Here is a 19,986-nt window from a genome sequence, read left to right as displayed (position 1 = left end):
AAGGTACAGTTGCCAGATAGCGTAATAGCATAACAGCAGGCACGGCACTTACATTTAATCAAAACCTAACCAGTTTTAATAAAAGTGAACAAGAAAAATAAAGAAAGCCGAAATGTCAGGGCCCGGATCCACAGCTGGTATAAACATAGCTCTAAAGTTTATTGGTATATTACCAGCTTTCATCTTGGCCGTGTGTGTGTGTGTGTGTGTGTGTGTGTGTGTATTAGGGGTGCGGGGGAGGAAATTCACTGACCATTTACACCAGTGCGCACCCATTGATTTCACTTACTTCATTGCAGCAGCAGTGAACGTTTGCACAGGGAGAGGTCTGAAAAACAAGCCTCTTTAGTTTATTTTGCAGGGTTTTCCACCGAGACTGTCCTCAAAGAGTTGGTGGCTCTGCTTCAGTGAAAGTATGCTGGTGCAAGTGGCTAGTGAAGCGCCTCCAATACATGTCATTAAAAAGGGTTTGAGAATGCAATGGTGTAAGTAAAGAGATGATTAGATCTCTAAAATGATGCTGCACTGCAGTGACATTGGGTATGACAGGAGATAGAGGGAGAAACAGATGGCATGTAAAGAGCACTGTAACTTGCATTTCCTTAGATTGCTGAAGATTGCTGTACACTGTTACTAAAGGCTTGCAGACCCAGTTCTACTGAATATTGTGTCCACTTGTCTTTTTATGACTCCACATCATGGCTAGGGCCGCCTCTTTAGGTGGGTCTAGAAGTTATTTTTCGGGACGCGGGTGGCGCTGTGGGTTAAACCACAGAGCCTAGGGCTTGCTGATCAGAAGGTCAGTGGTTCGAATTCCCGCAATGGAGTGAGCTCCCGTTGCTCGGTCCCAGCTCCTGCCCACCTAGCAGTTCGAAAGCACGTCAAAGTGCAAGTAGATAAATAGATACCGCTCCAAGCGGGAAGGTAAACGGCATTTCCGTGCGCTGCTCTGTTTTGCCAGAAGCGGCTTTGCCATGCTGGCCACATGACCTGGAAGCTGTATGCTGGCTCCCTCGACCAAAAACGCGAGGTGAGCGCCGCAACCCCAGAGTCGGTCACAACTGGACCTAATGGCCAGGGGTTCCATTACCTTTACCTTAGAAGTTATTTTGACTCTCCACCGCCCAACAGGCTGCCCTGAAAGATGGCAGGAGAGCTGTGCCGTGATGCTATTTGACAAATCAGCAGAACAATCCTACTATTTCTATGCAGAAGAAAGCCCTATTGAATTCAATTGGACGTACTTCAAAATAAGTGGATTTAGGATTGCAGCCTCAGGCCTCCTGGGAATAAACTCCATCAGCTTCAATAGGACTTCTTTGTTGACAAAGTCATAGTTTGCTGTCATATTCATTCTTACTTTTGAAGAGAGGTTTACAGGATTAGGAATAAGAACTTATATAGTTTCTTGGACTCAAAGCACAAAGAAAAAATCCCTCAAATACTTTACTTTCTGAAGATACTTAGTACAGCTGCCCTACAAATGGTCTAATGCAGTTAATTAAGGTAGAAGAAATAAAAATTAAATAAAGGGACTTGGAAGCAGAATATCTTATCATCTGCAAGCACAAGTTGAACAAATCAAAAATAAAGCAAACATGCCATAAATTCTATTATGCCTGCTAAATTTGTAAAACTGCTTTTGGATATAATAGCTCAGGCTTAATTCCCTGCAAACAGTTGCTTGATGTGGAGGCGATCATATTATACATGATAACTATGCAATAAAAATCAAACCTGATGAAAGAGCTTCAGGCATCTAATGATGTTTGCTAGATCTGTGGCAGTATGTGTGTGTGGAATGTATATATTCTCCAGTACTGGAAAACAGTGTGTGTGTGTGTGTGTGTGTGTGTGTGTGTGTGTGTAGAACACCCAATACAGTACAAGAAAAAGAATATGCAAGGATCTGCTAGATAGCTCTATTAAAAGCCTTCTAAGAAATAGAAATGGCTAAACACATCATAGAGATATGATCGTCATATTCATCATTGATAATAGGCATGAGTCATCCCTATTGTGGGCATAGCTGTGCTTGCAGAAGTGTGAACTGGATGCCTGGAGAGAAGCCACATGGCTAGATGCATATGGAAAGAGTACGGGGGCTTAACAATGGAAAGTAATTGCTAGTGCACTTCAGCACATGAATTCTGAAGGGCCAAATGGGTGGGAGAATAGAGGGCTCCTTTGAGTTCTGTGTCCACCCTCTCCCATTTGCACAGCTGCACACATTGGAAGATGGACCATGCCTTCTCTGTAAACTTTAGAAGCGGGAGTGCCAAATGTCAAGTAAATGTCAACCAAAGTTCAATTTTCTCAAAGGCAGCAGTGGGCAACCCGTTTCAGCCTGAGGGACACATTTGGCAGTGGGAAATCTGAGGGCTGTGATGGGCAAAGCCAGAGGCAAACATGGACAGAACAATGGACAGGAACCTCACCTATTGTACTTGAGGCTACATATGAACACACACATCTCTTCATGCAGGCAAACAAGAGACATTATCACAGCTCAAGGATACATTCCAGGGAGGGAAAGACAGCCATGGAGGATATTTGTGAGGGCTGTTCCCTGTCAGTATGCAGAGCATCACTTCCTTCCACCACTGTCTCCCAATGTCTAGTTTTGTATTGCTCTCTATTGCCTCTTTAGTAGCAAAGTATAGACACCACTGAATTGCCTCACCAGCAAATCCTGTGCATTTAATTGGTGATGAAAGATTTCAACAGTGTTTCAAGGCCAGCATAGCTGGTTTGACCATTAATGCTTATATATTGAATATGCCTTTATATATTTATTTTACCTTTTACCTATTTGTTGCATATTACATATTTATTTAGCAGAATTTGTATACTGTTTAATTGGAAACCAATGAGGTAATTATATACACATATAGCTACATATCTATACAAACACATACACACACATATACATCACATACACGCATGCATGCACACATTTTGGGCTGCTTGTTATAATCAACACCTTTGACACACAATGCCTCAAACGCAACAAGAAAGGAAATTAGGACTGGCTCTGATCAACAGGAACAGACGGAATTACAGGCTATTTCCTGTCACACTGAGACATATAGTAGCTGGCCTCTGGCATTTTGTCCAGCTGGGACACTGATGTTTGTAATTAATTAAGCTAATTTGTTCACAGTCAGTTGCCAGTCCTGCACCAGTAAAGTACAAAGGGAGAAAGTACCCAATGGGTAGCCTTCTGGTTTTACACTTTGAATGCCACAGGCGAGAAATTCCCTTTTAATGACAGGGGTTTACTCTGGGAGTCATTTCCCTCTTACACTCCCTTTGGTTTTTAGAGCTGCTTAGTTGGGTTTGCAATGTTAAGGAGCTGTTAAGGAGCCCCCCCCCCCGAGGCACATACACATTACAGCACATAGTCAATATACTCTGGGGTAGTTCTATAGATTTGAAACAAATCACCTTTGCAATGCACGGTGAGTTACAGTCTTCCCAAAGCACACTGGCTCTAGGCCAGGGGTCAGCAACCTTTTTCAGCCGTGGGCCAGTCCACCGTCTCTCGGACCATGTGGTGGGCCGGACTATATTTTGAAAAAAAGAACAAATTCCTTTGCCCCACAAATAACCCAGAGATGCATTTTCAATAAAAGCACACATTCTACTCATGTAAAAACACCAGGCAGGCCCCACAAATAACCCAGAGATGCATTTTAAATAAAAGGACACATTCTACTCATGTAAAAACACGCTGATTCCCAAGCCATCCGTGGGCTGGATTGAGAAGGCAATTGGGCCGCATCTGGCCCACGGGCCTTAGATTGCCTACCCCTGCTATAGGCTAAGGGTCCCATGTGTCTTCTACCGCGTTTCTCCGAAAATAAGACACCGTCTTATATTTATTTTTCCTCAAAAAACAACAACAACTACACTATGGCTCATTTTCAGGGGATGTCTTATGCTTATTTTCAGGGGATGTCTTATTTTTTTCCTCCTCCTCCTGCTGCAGCCGGCATTGCCGCTGCACCTATCACTATGTCTTATTTTCGGGGTATGGCTTATATTCCTTGAATGCTTAAAAATCCTGCTACGGCTTATTTTATGGCTACGTCTTATTTTCGGAGAAACAGGGTATTTTGCCAGGGAATTGACTTATTGTTGCTTCTTGTCCAACTTTTTAAAAGAGCCACGCCAATGAAGCCCTTTTCACGGCGAAGCTTTGCAAAAGGAAACTGAAAACTAAGTGCACAGATTAATGTTAGAGGGTGCCATTTATGCAACTACAACTATATTAATATGTCTTAACATTTCCCTTTGTATTCACTATAGAAGCCTACATGGAGGTGGGGTGGAATGTTAGACTCTGATGCGTTGCTTTTTCAGGTGCTGCAAATAACACATATTTGCGAGGCTTTCTCTTTGCGACAAGCAGTTGTTTAAATATATACAATATTGTGAGGTCAAAGGCTGAGAGGAAACTGCTGAGAAGTTTTGGGGGGGGGAACTAGGCGAACTGTTGAAGCGGACACTATTGTTGCTGTAACCTCTCCCTTGTAGCGTTCCCACAGAGGTTTACAAATAGTGCTTATAGTCACAATTATAGCTTATCACATAGAAGCATTCCATGGCTGAAGAATAAAGAAACCTGTCCGCGGCTTTCAGTTAGCCCTAAGGCACTAAAGTTTGGGAGATGAAATAGCTGCAAAATTCATCTCCTAGCAACAGAGTCTCAGTCCAAAGGTGAGATTAAAAATATATAAAAGCTTATAAATAATCCTTCTTTCTATTTTTAAACAAAGGCATTGTGGTGCCCAGGTGCATGTGCCTGAATTGTGCCTAAGTTCAGTCCCTCCCTGCACCCCGCTTTCAGCTCAAAACCATGTAGATACAACACAACAGGGTTTAAAAAAGCAGTTTGTGGTTTCATGCTGAGCAGAAAAGCCCCTGCAAGCCTCCAAACAGGGCTGTGCTGTTTCCTATTTATTGCAGTCAGTTTATTCTGCCACACATTGTTACTGGTTCAAGGTAGGAAACAGAGTAGTCCTATTCATGCATTCACCTGCTAGGTTAAGGCCACATCCACACCATATCTTTAAAGTTACAGGTAGGGAGCCGTGTTGGTCTGCCGTCAAAACAAAATAAAAACAAAATAGAAGAATTCCTTCCAGTACCACCTTAGAGACCAACTACAGTAAGTTTGTACACTTCTTCAGATACACTGAAAAAGAAGTCACCAGACCCTTATATATAGTGGGAGAATGGGGAGGGGTATTACTCAGAAGGGTGGTGGGAATGGGTGATTGACTGATAGGTGTGGTAAACCTGTTGATGACTGTTAACGACTGGAATTGGTCTTACAGAAAAAAGCAAGGGGTGAGATGGCTAAAATAGCTTTATCATGTATAATGAGATAAGAATCCAATGTCTCTATTCAGACCAGGCCTCTCCATGGTTTTAAGTTTGGTAATAAGTTGCAATTCAGCAACTTCTCTTTCCAGTCTATTTCTGAAATTCTTTTGTAATAAGGCAGCTACTTTGAGATCTTGTATAGAATGTCCTGGGAGATTGAAGTGTTCTCCTACTGGTTTCTCTGTCTTGTGATTCCTGATGTCAGATTTATGTCCATTTACCCTTTGGTGTAGGGTTTGGCCTGTTTGTCCAATATAGACAGCTGAAGGGCACTGTTGGCATTTGATGGCAAACACAATGTTAGAAGATGAGCAATTAAATAGTCCTGAGATGGTATATTTGATGTTGTTGGGGCCAGTAATGGTGTTGTCCGGGTGTATGTGGCAGCAAAGTTGGCATCTGAGTTTATTGCAGGCTCTGGTACCAGTGTCCATGTTAAGTCTGGTTGTTGTATTATTGTGGGTGAGGAGTTGTTTAAGATTGGAGTGGCTGTCTGTAGGCAATGAAAGGTCTTACTCCCAGAGCTTGAGAAAGAGAACTGTCATTGTCTAGGGGAGGTTGTAGATCTCTGATGAACTGTTTTAACTTGGGAGCTGTATGTGATTACTAGTGGTGTTCTGTTATTTTCTTTTTTGGGTCTGTCTTGCAGCAAGTTCTCTCTGGGTATCAGTCTGGCTCTGTTGATCTGTTGTTTAACTTCACCGGGCAGATATTTTAGTTCAAAAATGGTTTGCTGTAGATCTCTTAGGTGAGAGTCTCTGTCTGTAGAGTTGAAACAGATGCGGCTGCAACGTAGGGCATGGCTATATACAATAGATTGATTGGTAGGTTTGGGGTGGTAATTAGAAGCATGTAGATATGTTTGTCAGTCAGTTGGTTTACGGTATAAGGTGGTGTCTATACGCCCATCCTGTATTTTTATAGCTGTGTCCAAAAACGTATTTCTTGCATATATTGATTCATTGTTAGGTTAATGGTGGGGTAAAATTCATTGAATGTCTGGTGGCCATCCAACATCTGTTTAAAAACCTCCAAGGAAGGAGAGGCCACCATCTCTTTGGAGTCTCTTCCACTGTCAAACTGCTCTTACTGTCAGAAGGTTTTTCCATATGTCAAGTTGAAATCTCCTTTCTTGCAACTTGAAGCCATTGGTTCAAGTCCTACGCTCCAGAGCATGAGAAAACAAGCAAGTTCCGTCTTTCGTGTGACAGCCCTTAAGATATTTGAAAATGGCTATCATATCTCCTCTCAATCTCCTCTTTTCCAGGCTAATCACACCCAAGCTCCTTTAACTGTTCTTCATAAGGCTTGGTTTTGAGACCCTTGATCATCTTGGTTGCCCTCGTCTGCACACGTTCCAGCTCGTCAACATCCTTCCTAAATTGTGGTGCCCAGAATTGGACACAGTATTCCAGGTGTGGTTGCACCAAGGCAGAATAGAGTGGTACTACTACTTTCCTTGATCTGGACACTAGTTTTTCCCATTAAGTGGCCCAATCGTCCAAGTTGGTGGTCATCACTACATCATAGGGAAGCAAATTCCTCAGTAAAGTTCAAATGGTTCTCTTTAAGATTTTAAAATTGTTATAATGTTTTAATGTTAAGTATATCTTGTGCCGTATCTAGAAAAAGATATAAAAGGGTAGGCTGTAAGACAATTCATATTTTGTTGTCGAAATAAAGCCACAAAGGAAAATGCCTTTCTCCTGTTCTTTTGAGTTTCTAGCCTCCACTTAATCTTAAAGCACACAGTTTATAGACACCAGAGAAGAAATATATATATACCTCAGACCGTTGGAGCAATGCACTATATTACTTTGTATGATGTCAAGTGAGGGTTTGGGACAGTTTTGATGACACTAAATCAATATTTTCTATATTAGAGAGTTTTTGACTTCTTCTTCTTCTTGCCCAGAATGATGCAAACCTGCCCCCAAGAGTAGGATAGTCAAATGATGGATTTTATTTAATGCCAGCTGCCACATACCCTTGGCCTTTCTCAATCATTCAGAATGTGAGAGAGTCTATCTAAGATGAAGCAAAGCTTCAATTATGATGAAATAAAAAAGTTATGATGGAATAAAAAAGGGAGGGGGATAGATTTTGGGAATGGATAGTTAAGAAGAGAAGTGAACTTGACTACTAAACTTTGCAGAGATGGGAGTTGGAATATTATTGCCTCAACAGTGCAGTGCCGACCAACTATTTCATTTTAAAGCACAGTTGGGTAAGATTGTACTGTTGGGTGGGGGACAACTGCAGATGTAACTGGATGGGATAGGAACCTGCGGGCTTTTTCTTACATTATACAGGGTAAACCTTGGTTTGCTACTCAGTGCATATCAACAGGAAGTTTTTGCCTATCCCAGTTTCTTAATGTGCTTAAAAGTAATGCCCCCCTATGACAGACATGCTTGCAAACACACACATACAGTACTTAAATTGAACAAGATCAAAATGCCACCAATAGCCGTCTGTAGCCCTCCTTAGGTATTCTGATTATGGGTAACTTGTGATGGGGTGGGGTTGTGGGAATAAGTACACTAGCTGTACCCCCTTTGGAGCATAACAAGCTGCCTTATACAGAGTCTGACCAATTCATCAATTAAGCTCAGTACCATCTAAATTGACAGGCAGCATCTCTCCAGGGCTTCAAGCAAGAGTCTTCAAGCAAGAGTCTTTCCCTGTACTACCTGGAGTGTACTTCCCTGTCCTAGCCCTTCTCCAGTTGTGATTCTTGTCATCTCCATGAGAGGACCAACCTGTGAAGTGAGAAGTCTCCTGTACTGTCAGGCTTTGGGGAATTGGCTTCTTCCCCCACAGCCGTAAATGAGCAGATCAAATGAAAGGGAATTCTTAAAAGACAAAAGAAAGCATCTGACCAGAATGGCAGTGCTCCCAATTAAGCTTACTCCCCCTTCTGTCCCTATTCATCTATGTCACTCCTACGTCTTGTAATCTGAGTTTGTAGTCTCTGTACTTTCTGTTCTGCCACTTTCTGAGCTCTCCAGAACATTGGGGAAGGGGGGTGGATACTATCTAGAGACTGTGAATCTGTTAACTCTCTCTCTTCTAGTTTTTCTTTTGATAACTGTTCCCCATCCAGTATTTCCCAGCTTCTGCCTTCTGAACTATGCCCCTCTGCAAACCACTGTTCCAAATCTATACAGTCCTCCTGCTCCTGGGAATATTCAGGATCAGGAGGAGGGAGTGGCTTCCACCATTCTTCCTCAGTGCAGCCCTCCTCAGCACGGTCCCTGGCATGTACTCATCAAGGCTCTCCAACCTTGCCTTGTATAACTGTGTTCCTCATTCCAGCAATACACAACTGGCACCTTAGATTTGCTTACCACTGGGCAAGGACGAACATGGTCATTGGCCTGCTCATCACCATGTGATAAAGGAATAGCCACTCTGCATTGATCCATGTACAACTAGATAGGACACTGGAATAAGATCCATCATCTGATCTGCTGGTTTGTTTGTCTTTAAGTTAAGTATTGTTGTGTGAGCGTAGGGCAGGGGGTAGATGCATCTGATGGGACCATGATACCCATCATGTATTTATCCCTGGATGTGAGGCACTTGAATACAAGAGCATAGTGTAAGAACACACATTTTATTAATTTGTCCATCAATTAAATTTCCTTTAAATGGAACAAATAGCAGTGTACCATTTCCAAAGCCGTGGGATCTTGTGGGACAAGCCGTCTGTTGCCATAACTCCATTCATGTCCCTGGAACCATTCCAGCAGCAAGTTTGGTGCTGTGCCACGTCAACGAAAGAGTTACACTGGGTGGACTAAGTCTTTTGCTTATTTTCCAAGCCTCCTCTAAAGTGACAGATATATTGGAGCTAAAAAGAAAGAAACAGCTACTGTGAATGCTGGAACAAGCAGAGCAATGTCTTTCTCTGTTAAGGATTTTACTAGGAATTAAGTATTATGGGCCCATAATTCACAAATGTATTCTATAAATCTTTAATATTGGGCCTAAATACACATTTTGATTCATATATGTTTGGTGCCTGATCTATGGAACTGTTCCCGTTCCTGCAGTAGATGTGTATTAAGAATAATACCCCAAATGCCAGTAAAGGAGCTTTACATTATGAAATCATGAGATGAAATATGTACTATTTTAGAATGGGGATGTGTACAATATTTCAGAGCTCAGAGCATATGTTGTGAATTTATATTCAGAGTAAAACATAACAAAGATAAAATGACTTGGCTTTACGAACCTGTAGTGCCTAATTGTCATCTCACAAGTATAAATTGGGGGGGGGCTCAGATGGATGAAGGATCAAAATAACTAGGAACAAAGTCTAAGCTTATATGCTGTCACAGCATTTTGGATGGAAGATACATATATGAAATTAGAATAAAGACGTATACAAAACTAGGGATGTGCCAAATGTTCACCATTATTTTCATGGCAAAGTAGTGAGAATGTTCTTTTTCTCCCTAGTGGTTTCTACTGCATGTTTTCACTATCCAATTTTACTATAGTACAATTCACCCCCCTTCTCTGGCTAAGGCTTTGCTCTCCTTTTCATCATTGTCACCTCCAGTGCTTTTTTCCCTGGGGGTACACAGGGGTACGCATACCCCTGAACATTTTGTGAATCTAAGTTTGGCCTCATTGAGGGGCAGTATTTCAATATGAGTAGGAAAATGAGAGTACCCCTAAACATTTTTTTGAAAAAATAAATAAAAGCACTGGTCATCGCCATCATCTGTTAATTTGTATGCCACTTTACCACGAAAAAGTAAAGAAATAAGAGATATTAAAAATTATCATGATGTCAATAAATGCAGACAATAAATTCACACATCATATAATAAAACAATACAAGTAATCTAATCTAATGTAGCAGTATAAAGCTAAATGAGGATATATAAAAATGGGAGTATACCAAGCAACAGGAAGGAGGGAGAAAGTCAATATTCGTAAAAAGGGTGATCAGTACCATTTAGGAATCATTGGGGAATGTGATATCATGTCACTAGGTAGCTAGGTAGTCATGTCACTGAGGGGAAATGAAGCCTGCTTAGATTGATGGCAATGCCATCTTATTTATCTATCATATTTTTAGGCCACTCTTCCAGCCAAGTTCCAAGGGGGTGTGTGTATAGTTTCTGTTGAAATGCAGATTAAAATAACAAGAACCAAACCACAAAACTGCAATAATGAAGACATAACCACCAGCAGGAAAGCCTATAGTCAGTCACATGGCATCAGTTGATCACATAATGAGCCCCCAAGGGGCTGGTGGAAGGGGGAGGACTTCAAGTGATGGTGAAAAGATGCTAGGGTAAGATGAACACAACCAACTATAGAATTGCCTTTCCTTCTTCCCAGACTCTGGAAAGGCAGAATTAACTTGGGTCATACAAGAATGGAACACTGGAAGCAAAGCATGGCTGCTGAATAAAGGAGAGTCTGGATCCATTCCCCTGCTGCTGCTGCTGCTGCTTCCTCCTGCTGATTTTCTTCCCATTTCCACCCATCCTAACCAACACCACCCTAATATGTTGTGTTGACTACCAACAGCTCTTTGGGCGGGGGGAGAGAAGCAGCTAGCTGCTTGAGAAATTTGATCTTGGCATGGTCCTAAACAAGAGGATCTCATCCCCCACTCTGGGACTAGTGTTGTAATGTGAGCAAGAGGCTTCTCCACAGTGGTTCCTCAGTTATGGAAAGTCCTCTTCTATGCAGTCTTGGTGGAGCATTGCAAGTTTTGCGGCGTTGCTCACCTGACATTCCAATGATGAGACTCGCCACCAGATATGGAGAGAGAGAAAAGGAGTGGGGCAAGGCAGTGGGGAGTTCAGCGTGGCAGGGCGCAGTGGTGGGAATGCCGCATTATCTCCAGATGTTGATGGGTTGTCAATTCTGTCTTCTCTGATCACTGCCCATGCAGGGTAGGGCTGGTGGTTGGACTCCAACAACCTCTCAAGGGAGCCAGATTGTGGTAGACAGCACAGGGCATTGCACTCAGATACAGATAACTAATCCCAGAAACAAGTGAGTTGCCTAATTTTTGCACAAAATACAAAGAATCAGGGGTGCAGTCCTTTTCTAACTATTCCTTCATTGCATTTTGCAGAGGAAAGGCACAATTTGTAGGCTGCCCCCAGAAGGAATGCAAGGTATGACCATGGCTTCCTGGCATCTGTCGCACAAAAAAATGTCCCTCAGAAAAGAAAAGAAAAGTTGAATACTAACACTGATTCTCTTCTTAGGGAGAAAGCGCCACTGAATTTGCTTCTGAGTAAACTTGCTTATGATTCCACTGTTACATTATTATTATTATTATTTTCCAGTTTTAATCATGGTGAATCATTATGTTTGTTACATAATATGAGAGTTCAAGCCTTTCCTTAACATTTGTATCAAACCTTCCATTAGAAAATATGACAGCAACCAGATTTCACTGCAATGTTTTATTTAAGGCATATGCTAATTTGTTCCCCTTAGTATATCTAATTGCGCTGGCTGAATGCTCCAGATTCAGAGGAAATCCCTTTGTAGGTCAACATTTCCTTTTCCTATGAAAATGTTAGTTTCCCTCTAATTTTTAAACGGTGAGGGTAAAATCAGGTAAAAGCCCTTCATGGGGTTTTACGCATAAATGTGAATTAGAAACAGCCCGCTGGAACACAAATGGAGAGATGAGGCAAACATTAACCCAGCCACAGAAGCTGCCAACTGCAGGAGATCAGGGTTTTAAAGTCAGAATATAATGTGGGCTTTTGTGTTTCTGTCTGAATAAAAGGAAACAAAGCAAGACGTTCCCAGACAACCCTTTAATTATTCTAACTGGAAGTGGAAGACAGTGTTGTGCATGGTAACATGAGCACCTGAGATTACACTTAAGCACAAGTAGTCTTGGAGAGAGGGGGGGAAAGCCAGCTTTTTAACTCTCGAGTGTGCACTCCTTGTTCTCCTAATAAAAGTTAACTTCATCATTTGCATAGCAAAAGGATCAGAATGAGCACTGGCACTGAGGTGGAATAAATTTAATTAAAAAGAAGAACAAAAGGAAATGATCCTCATTTCTCCATGCTTGATTAGGAGCTCTTCGGCTTGAGAACAGGGGAACAGAGCTGAGATGCTCGTTGAACACACCAGGGGGGTTGTAGAGTGACGGTGGCTCTTGAGCAAAAACAGCTGGATTCCCAAAGCTACCATCTGGATTCCAACTCATAACTGGTTCGGAACTAGGTGTGTGAAATAGCTCTTGAAGAGGGGGGGAAAATGCATTTGCCAAGGCAGCCTTGGGTAATTCTATAAATAGGCCTGTGGGTTATTTAGGAAGCGCTGCACCATAATTGAAGGGATTCCATTTAAAATAAATAAATAAAAGTGGCAAGTCAAATCCTTATGTATATTAAGGCTGGGATTTATAAGTGTGTACATTTCTGAGTTGCTGATAGGTTTTCATCTGAACTATACGTGTTTATGCCAAGAGTGGCCTGTGGCCCTTCAGATGGGCTTTCCCCATAGCAGTCTCATGGTGGCTCTTGACTCAGTACCAGCTGGGATTCATCAGGTCACAAGCCTTTTGGAAACCTACCAGATCATCTTCTTATTTATTGACTTTCTTACCCACCCTTCCCCATAAAGTATTGGGATGGGATATAACAATATAAAAATACAAGTTAAAATAATTTATAGTCAGAAGAATAGTGTGAATCCTACACCCACCCACCCACCCACCCACCCACAGAGAGAGAGAGAGAGAGAGAGAGAAACACCCCCCCCAAGAAGCCAAATTAAATGATCAGCCAAAACTGGCATTGACTCCACAGTAGTTGTGCAGTGAGAGCAAACAGAAAAGGACTCCACTTTCCAGGCCAATCAACAAGTACCAAACTCCACAAATACTGTTTGACCTCACATGACAACCAGCAAATCCAGTACTAGCAGAGAGCCTGAAGAGCAGGCTTCCTCAACCTCGGCCCTCCAACTCCCATGATCCTTAGCTAGCAGGACCAGTGGTCAGGGATGATGGGAATTGTAGTCTCAAAACATCTGGAGAGCTGAGGTTGAGGAAGCCTGCTGAAGAGCAATGGTGGTTGGGATGAGCACCCTGAAGACTCACCCGTGGCTCCTTGAGATTGGCTGAGCTGCATTAAGTTCCACCCTCATGCTTTTCTCCTTTCGAGGGGATGGGCAGTGGCATAAGAAGGGAGTGCGAGGGGTGCTGTTCACCCCAGGTGTCATCACTGAGGGGGGTGACAAAATAGCACAAATGTGTGTTTTTAAAATAAATGTTGGGCTCACAACACTTTTTTTTTCTTTGTTGAAAAAATAACTCCTGCATCCACCTACCCTTGCTATGCCACTAGTAGCTAGTTGAGGCAGGGGGCACTGGGCGCCACACCGCAGGGCCTGCAGTGTGTCTGAGCCATGTGTCTCTCCTGAGGGGGAGGCAGCGGGCGGACTACCTGCAAGCTCTGTGCTGCTTTTTAGAGCAGTGTGGGGCTTGTGCCTGCCCACCACCTCAGCCGCCCTACAGCTGAGGGGGAGACTGTGGAGAGGCTCCACGAGGCGTGCCCTGCCTTGGCTCACCCTACCCCATGGGTAGCTTGCTTCGCCCCCAGCTGCAGGGCATGCGCCAGTTATGCCGCTGGGGGATTGGATCATATTTCCCACCACCAATGGTTAGGGAACTGCAGAACTGATTGACAAGATGGATGCTTTCATGACAAATATGACATTTGTTCTCCTTTTTCTTTTTTTCCTTTCGTTTTTCCAGGATAAAACTCAGTGGGAAGATCATTCATCTTAACTTCTCCACGATGTCAAAGTTTGTTAATACAGTTTCGTTCAGATGTCTGTATTTATGGCAAGTGGAGTTTCTGCTTCTTTCCTGTTGCACAGCAAGCATTCTCTGACCTTTTCGATTCTTTAGTATGGACCAGATGTCCCAAATTGCCAAAGGGATTTTTTGTGTGTTCATCTTTACAAATCCCCTCGGATTCTGTAGTTCTTTCAAAAACAATGACCCTTCCTGTGTCTTAAAGAATATTCCCCCTCCTACCTTACTCTTTCTATTGGCTGCCAGAATCGAGGGCCACAAGTTCAAGCTGAGCCTGAGATTTCTGAACACAAGGCATCCTTTGGGATACAGACTCTCTTGTAGATATACTGAAAGTGTAATCTTCACTTGACTTGTTAAACAGTGGGTTTGATCTAACAGAAACATTAGGCTACAAAATATATAATATGTTTCTTAACAAATACTCAGGGAGAACAGGCTTTTGTCAATAAGGCCAATCATTTTGGAAAGGTTTTTTTTCCTGTTCACCCTCTTTTGAGAGCCAAAGGTTTCACAGCTTTTTTTCTCCCCCCATTCTTAATCTCATCAGCAATAGGAAGCATTCAGACAATATTCTTCACCAGCATTTTAGTTTGGGAAGCAAAGTCTGGATTTTCCACTGTACTAAACTGATTCTGGCAAACAACCTCAAAGAAGTTGTCAAAGTTGCCTTATCCTTTCACTTAATTTTACATAAGGACAAGTGCCAGTGAAAATTAATCAATTGTACTATTAGATCAAACAGTAGGGGAAGAAGGCGTTCTTCAAATATGAAGATGCAATGTGTAAAGGTGGTGTTTCCCCTTTAACACCCGGCACAATCAGCATGGTATTTACAGTCTTTATTACATGTATAGAAGAAACAGCTACAGTTCAGAATTACGTGTCCAAACCCGTTGAGTCAGATTCGGGGAGTGGCTTCCTACAATTCCCACACCAACAAAGTAGGCGTGGGAATGGCACGAGACGTCTTTGATCCTTATGTTTCATTTCTCTCCTTGCCTGTGCTGATTTGAAAGCTCCCTCCTTTCCTGAGTCTGAGCTTCCTTCCGGAGCCTCTGAGTGGTTGCAAGGCTCTTCAGCATCTATGAGCCCCTGTTCCGCCTCCTCTGTCCATTGCTCCTCTGAATTCTCCCGGACACAATGTCACCACATCTTCTGGTTTTGAAGCTTTCAACCAGGGTCTGTTTATGTCAGGGACCATGCTGAGGAGGGCTGCACTGAGGAGGAATCGTGGGAGCCACCCCCTGCCCCTGATCCTGAATCTCCTTGGGAACAGGAGGACAGCGTAGATTTGGAACAGTGGTTTACAGAGGGGCATAGTTCAGAAGGCAGGTGCTGGGAAATACTGGTTGGGAGTATATACTGGAAGAAGAAACATTGGGGGAGAGAGGGTTAACAGATTTCACAGTCGTTGGACAGCATTCCTCCACCACCCTCCCCAAAATCGAGAAGAGCTCATAAAGTCTCAGAACAGAAAACACAGAGGGTACAAGCTCAGATTACAATACATATAAGGAAAGGTGGGAGGAAATATAGGACTTTTTCAGTGGTGGCTCCCCTACTTGGATTTTCCTCCCCACAAAGCATTTTCAGCCACTAGAGAAGATGTCTTTTCAGCTCTATTATCTTTCAGAATCAGGTGGAGAACCTCTAACTTTCTAGATTTTTTTTTTGTAAGATTTTGTTTTACTGATCTGCATTTCATGTTCTCCAACGTTTTGTTGTTTTATTGAGATTATTTTAACAGCTGGAAACAATTATTAATTTGTTAGCTGCTCAGAATAATTTTCTAGAGTTGAAGATTGGGTTAAACAAATAAGCAACACAAATAAGCAAATATGCATAGGATCTAGAGCAGGCATCCCCAAACTTGGCCCTCCAGATGTTTTGGTACTACAGTTCCCATCATCCCTGACTACTGGTCCTGTTAGCTAGGGATGATGGGAGTTGTAGTCCCAAAACATCTGGAGGGCCGAGTTTGGGGGTGTCTGATCTAGAGGTAGGAGGACCTGCACATTATTGATAGGAAAAAAGTGGGCAAGCAAACAGACTGTCAAAAGGACAATTCTCAGTGACCTTAAAAGTCTCACATTGTACCAACTAAACTACCGTATAGCAATGTGTGAATCAAGGATCAATATGGGGATGCCACAAGCCAATTCTTTGGCTGCTGTCTTCTAATAATAAGCATTTCAAAATATACTCTAAATACAGTAAGAAAATTGAACAGAAATACTATATCACAATAACATATCAATAACATTTCCAATCTAGCTTCTCATTGCGCTTCACGAATGCTTACTGGCATGTGGTATCCTCGGGAGGAAAATGGTAAGAGGAAAATGTAACCATTTAGGTTTAGGTCAGTATAGACAAAAAGCTCCTTTCAACTTTATAAAAGAAATCTCAGGAGAATTACAACCAGTTCTTTCAACTTCCCCCAACTGTGCACTAGCAGAGCTGGGTTGCATAAAAAACAGCTCCACTGTACAGAAAGATTGCGTCACTCACTGCTTCTCTGAAAGAAACTGTATCATGGAAAATCATCTAAATCCATGCACTTAATGACCATACTTATCAAAAGTATGGAAGATATTTGAGTCAGGCACTGTAAAAAAGAATAAGAGAAAAGAAAGAGAAAGAAAGAGAGGAAAACACAGTAACCTTGGAAATGCAGAAAGAAAAGAAAAAACAGATTTTTCTTCCTGGTTGCTAAATAATAGAATAATAGAAATGTTGGCACTTGGGACTTCATTATCTAAAAGATACAGCTGTAAAACAAGGCTCTGGTACTGCTAAAATACGTGGATATGCAATGGACATTATGACAGTACTTTTTGAATATCGCACAAAATTGCATTGTTAGGATACATTAAGTTTAGCATTTTGGTTTATTTTGGGTTTTAACTGTTTTATTATTCTGTGTGGTTTTTGTACGCCATCTTAAGTGCTCCTTGAGCAAAATGGCATGATTGAGGTTTAAAATAAGTTGCCTTGGTTGGGGGGAGGGAGAAACGCCTCTGAAATCTTCTAGGAATAAACCTCTTTTGATATCTCTTAGAATACATACTTGAGATCACTTAGCATTTATTAGTTGTTTCTATCTATAACACAATTACTATATATATACACAAGCTGAGTAGTAAAACAATAGTGTCTTTTTTCTGCTCTTACAGCTGGTTCACACATGCTCTTTCATCCTTTGCATTTCAGAGGAATGTGCAAACCACCTCAAGTATTGTATTTCAATGACATCAGGTGATATTTAAGAGGGATATGCATGGGCCCCAAGATTCAGTTCTGTTTCTGAGTCATTCTGTGCAGATTGACTTCAGTTGGTGTCTTGGGTTCCAAGCCACTTTGTATAAAATTCCACCATTTACAATAATGGAGAATCTTGAAAATAGCTGTAACTTTCCATTCTTTGGCCCAAGTGGATGACGTTTCCTGGTACAGGAGCCTGCCTGGAATGGATTAGAGCTGCCAAATTATAGACAAATAGGTCCAGAAGTTTTTGCCTTTCTTTTTTTGTAAAAGAGGCAGAAGAGTTTCACATTTGAAGCTCTGTGTCCGAGAGCTTTAAATCCGAACTGTACTCTCATCTACAGTTGTGCCTGCACAGCCACCATGACACAGATCGTGTCCTCCCTCAAAGAGGGCATGTGTTGCTGTGAGAGTTAGCAACCAAACCCTTGTGTTGTGGGTGGGTCCGATTGGATAGCCACAACACCCAATTGGTACGTCCCTTGATGCTGAGGTTAATCTGACCAATGGGACGCTAGCCAAATGGATCAAGGGACCTATATATGCCAATGCACGTGAACCTGAGCTTTCTCTCTTGGTCAGTGCATCGGAACACCTGCCCACCTCTCCCTATATTTAGGGCTTGCGCGCTTGACCTTACTATGCCGTGATGTGTCATCTGTCATTGGGACAGGGGCAAGGCAGGAATTTTCCCCACTTGGCTGATTGACTGGTGTCATTTGGGTTTCGCCTGCCATGTAGCAGATCGTCACAACTTGTAAGGTTGTGGATAGGCACTGGTTCAGGTGATAGGGATGGGGGAACGCTCTCGCCATCCTTATGTGAAGGGGTATTCCGTTAAAGGAATCAAGGGACTCAATGGTTTGGTCAACCCTGCGAGGGGTTGTGCCCATGCCTGAGTCCAGGGGGACATCTGGGTGGTGGACATAGCATGTCCCTGGCTTTCTGCCATTCCAGGTGTTCACCCTAGGCTGACCTATGATGGAGCTCTGGGTCAGCGCTACCTGCCACGGTGCAGGGAGCTAGTCGAACTAGAACCTATGCAACCACTCACTTGCTGTAATCAATAAAGTTGTGGCCTAAATTCTGCCAAAAACCAAACCAAAATTTGAGTCTTGTCTGGATTTATTTAAGGGGAAGGTTTAAAGGTCTTCACAGCAAAATACAGTTCCAGAGCCAATATACAATCCTGTGCATAAGGAATATTGTTCATACACTTGAGACTTGTTTGATTCCCACTGAGGATTTTGCCTTTATTCATTTAGCATAGAAAGCCTCTTATGGCCTAACTACGAGATATCATAATTTGAGGAGAGGTTTAAAGGGCTAAACACGCAACAGCAGTGGCCAGGGGACAGTGGCAGCAGCAAGGCAATGGTGCTGTGTTGGAAGCACAGGCAAAGTCCCAGTGTAGCTGGCAGCAGAATGACGGCAGGGGTGAGGCGGGGGTAAAATTTGCCACCCGAAGCAAATGGCTTCACCTCGCCTAACACACAGACTGCCCCTAACTACAAGAGCAGCCTTGTCCTAAGGGACTTGTTGTGATTACATGTTTTGGTTGGAAAGTAACTGGCACAAACTGGGAAGGTTGGAAACTTTTATAAAAGCACAGGATTCCCAGGTTATTGAGAGTTATAATATGATCAGTAATATTGTGAAATGTTCAAGGTCAGGGATGAAGAGAAAATGTTCAGCTTTGGACAAAAAGTCCACTTCCTGTTGTATTAGAGTATGGACGAAAAGATTCTCAAGTTTTATTATCTTCTTACAGGAAGCAATACTGCCTTCTTAAGTGTTCCCTATGGGACTGGATGATAGAGATATTCAAGCCATAAAGCAGATTCGGTGTCTAGCTGAGCAATGAACAAGCTACAGGCCTCCGCATGGAAAGATGAAAGAGATTTTATGAATCAAGGTGATATTATTCAACACTACAAATGTGTAGGGTCAGATTTATCAGCAGCATACTTGGTATGATGCTAGAGAGATGCAGCTATTAATATAACTTTGGGACAAGCTATGTGAAAAAAGATGAATGCTAGTCCCTTGGAGCTGATGCGAATTTGCCTTGTATTAATGATTGATTCTTCTGACTGCTTCATGCTAAACTGTTAGCTTGTAAACTACAAGGACAGGATTGACGCTTTAAAAAAAAGTTGGGGGATAATCTTACTCGTCTCTACCATTAAGAGACCCCTGCTATTGAGTCCCAACACTGGTTAGACAAGGAGATCTTTACTTCTCTATTTAACTCATTAGATTAAGTCACGTTGCCATGCTATTTATCTCAGCATACATGCCCTATTTTATATGGTTGTTGTGAGGATAAAACTATTGTGAGGTCCTTAGGCATCCACAGGAATTTTTCTGTAGGGTGGGGGATGTAGAACAATGATGGGGGGAGACTAGTTTCTCTCACACAGAATGAGAATATTTGCCTCATCTCAAAGGTGCTACAAATGCTGGAAACATTATTTAAAAGAAAAAAGAACAAGAGT

Source organism: Zootoca vivipara, chromosome 5, assembly GCF_963506605.1.
Source record: "Zootoca vivipara chromosome 5, rZooViv1.1, whole genome shotgun sequence".
NCBI lineage: Eukaryota > Metazoa > Chordata > Lepidosauria > Squamata > Lacertidae > Zootoca > Zootoca vivipara.
The sequence above is the reverse complement of the archived record's forward strand: the minus strand, read 5'-3'. Positions refer to the sequence as shown.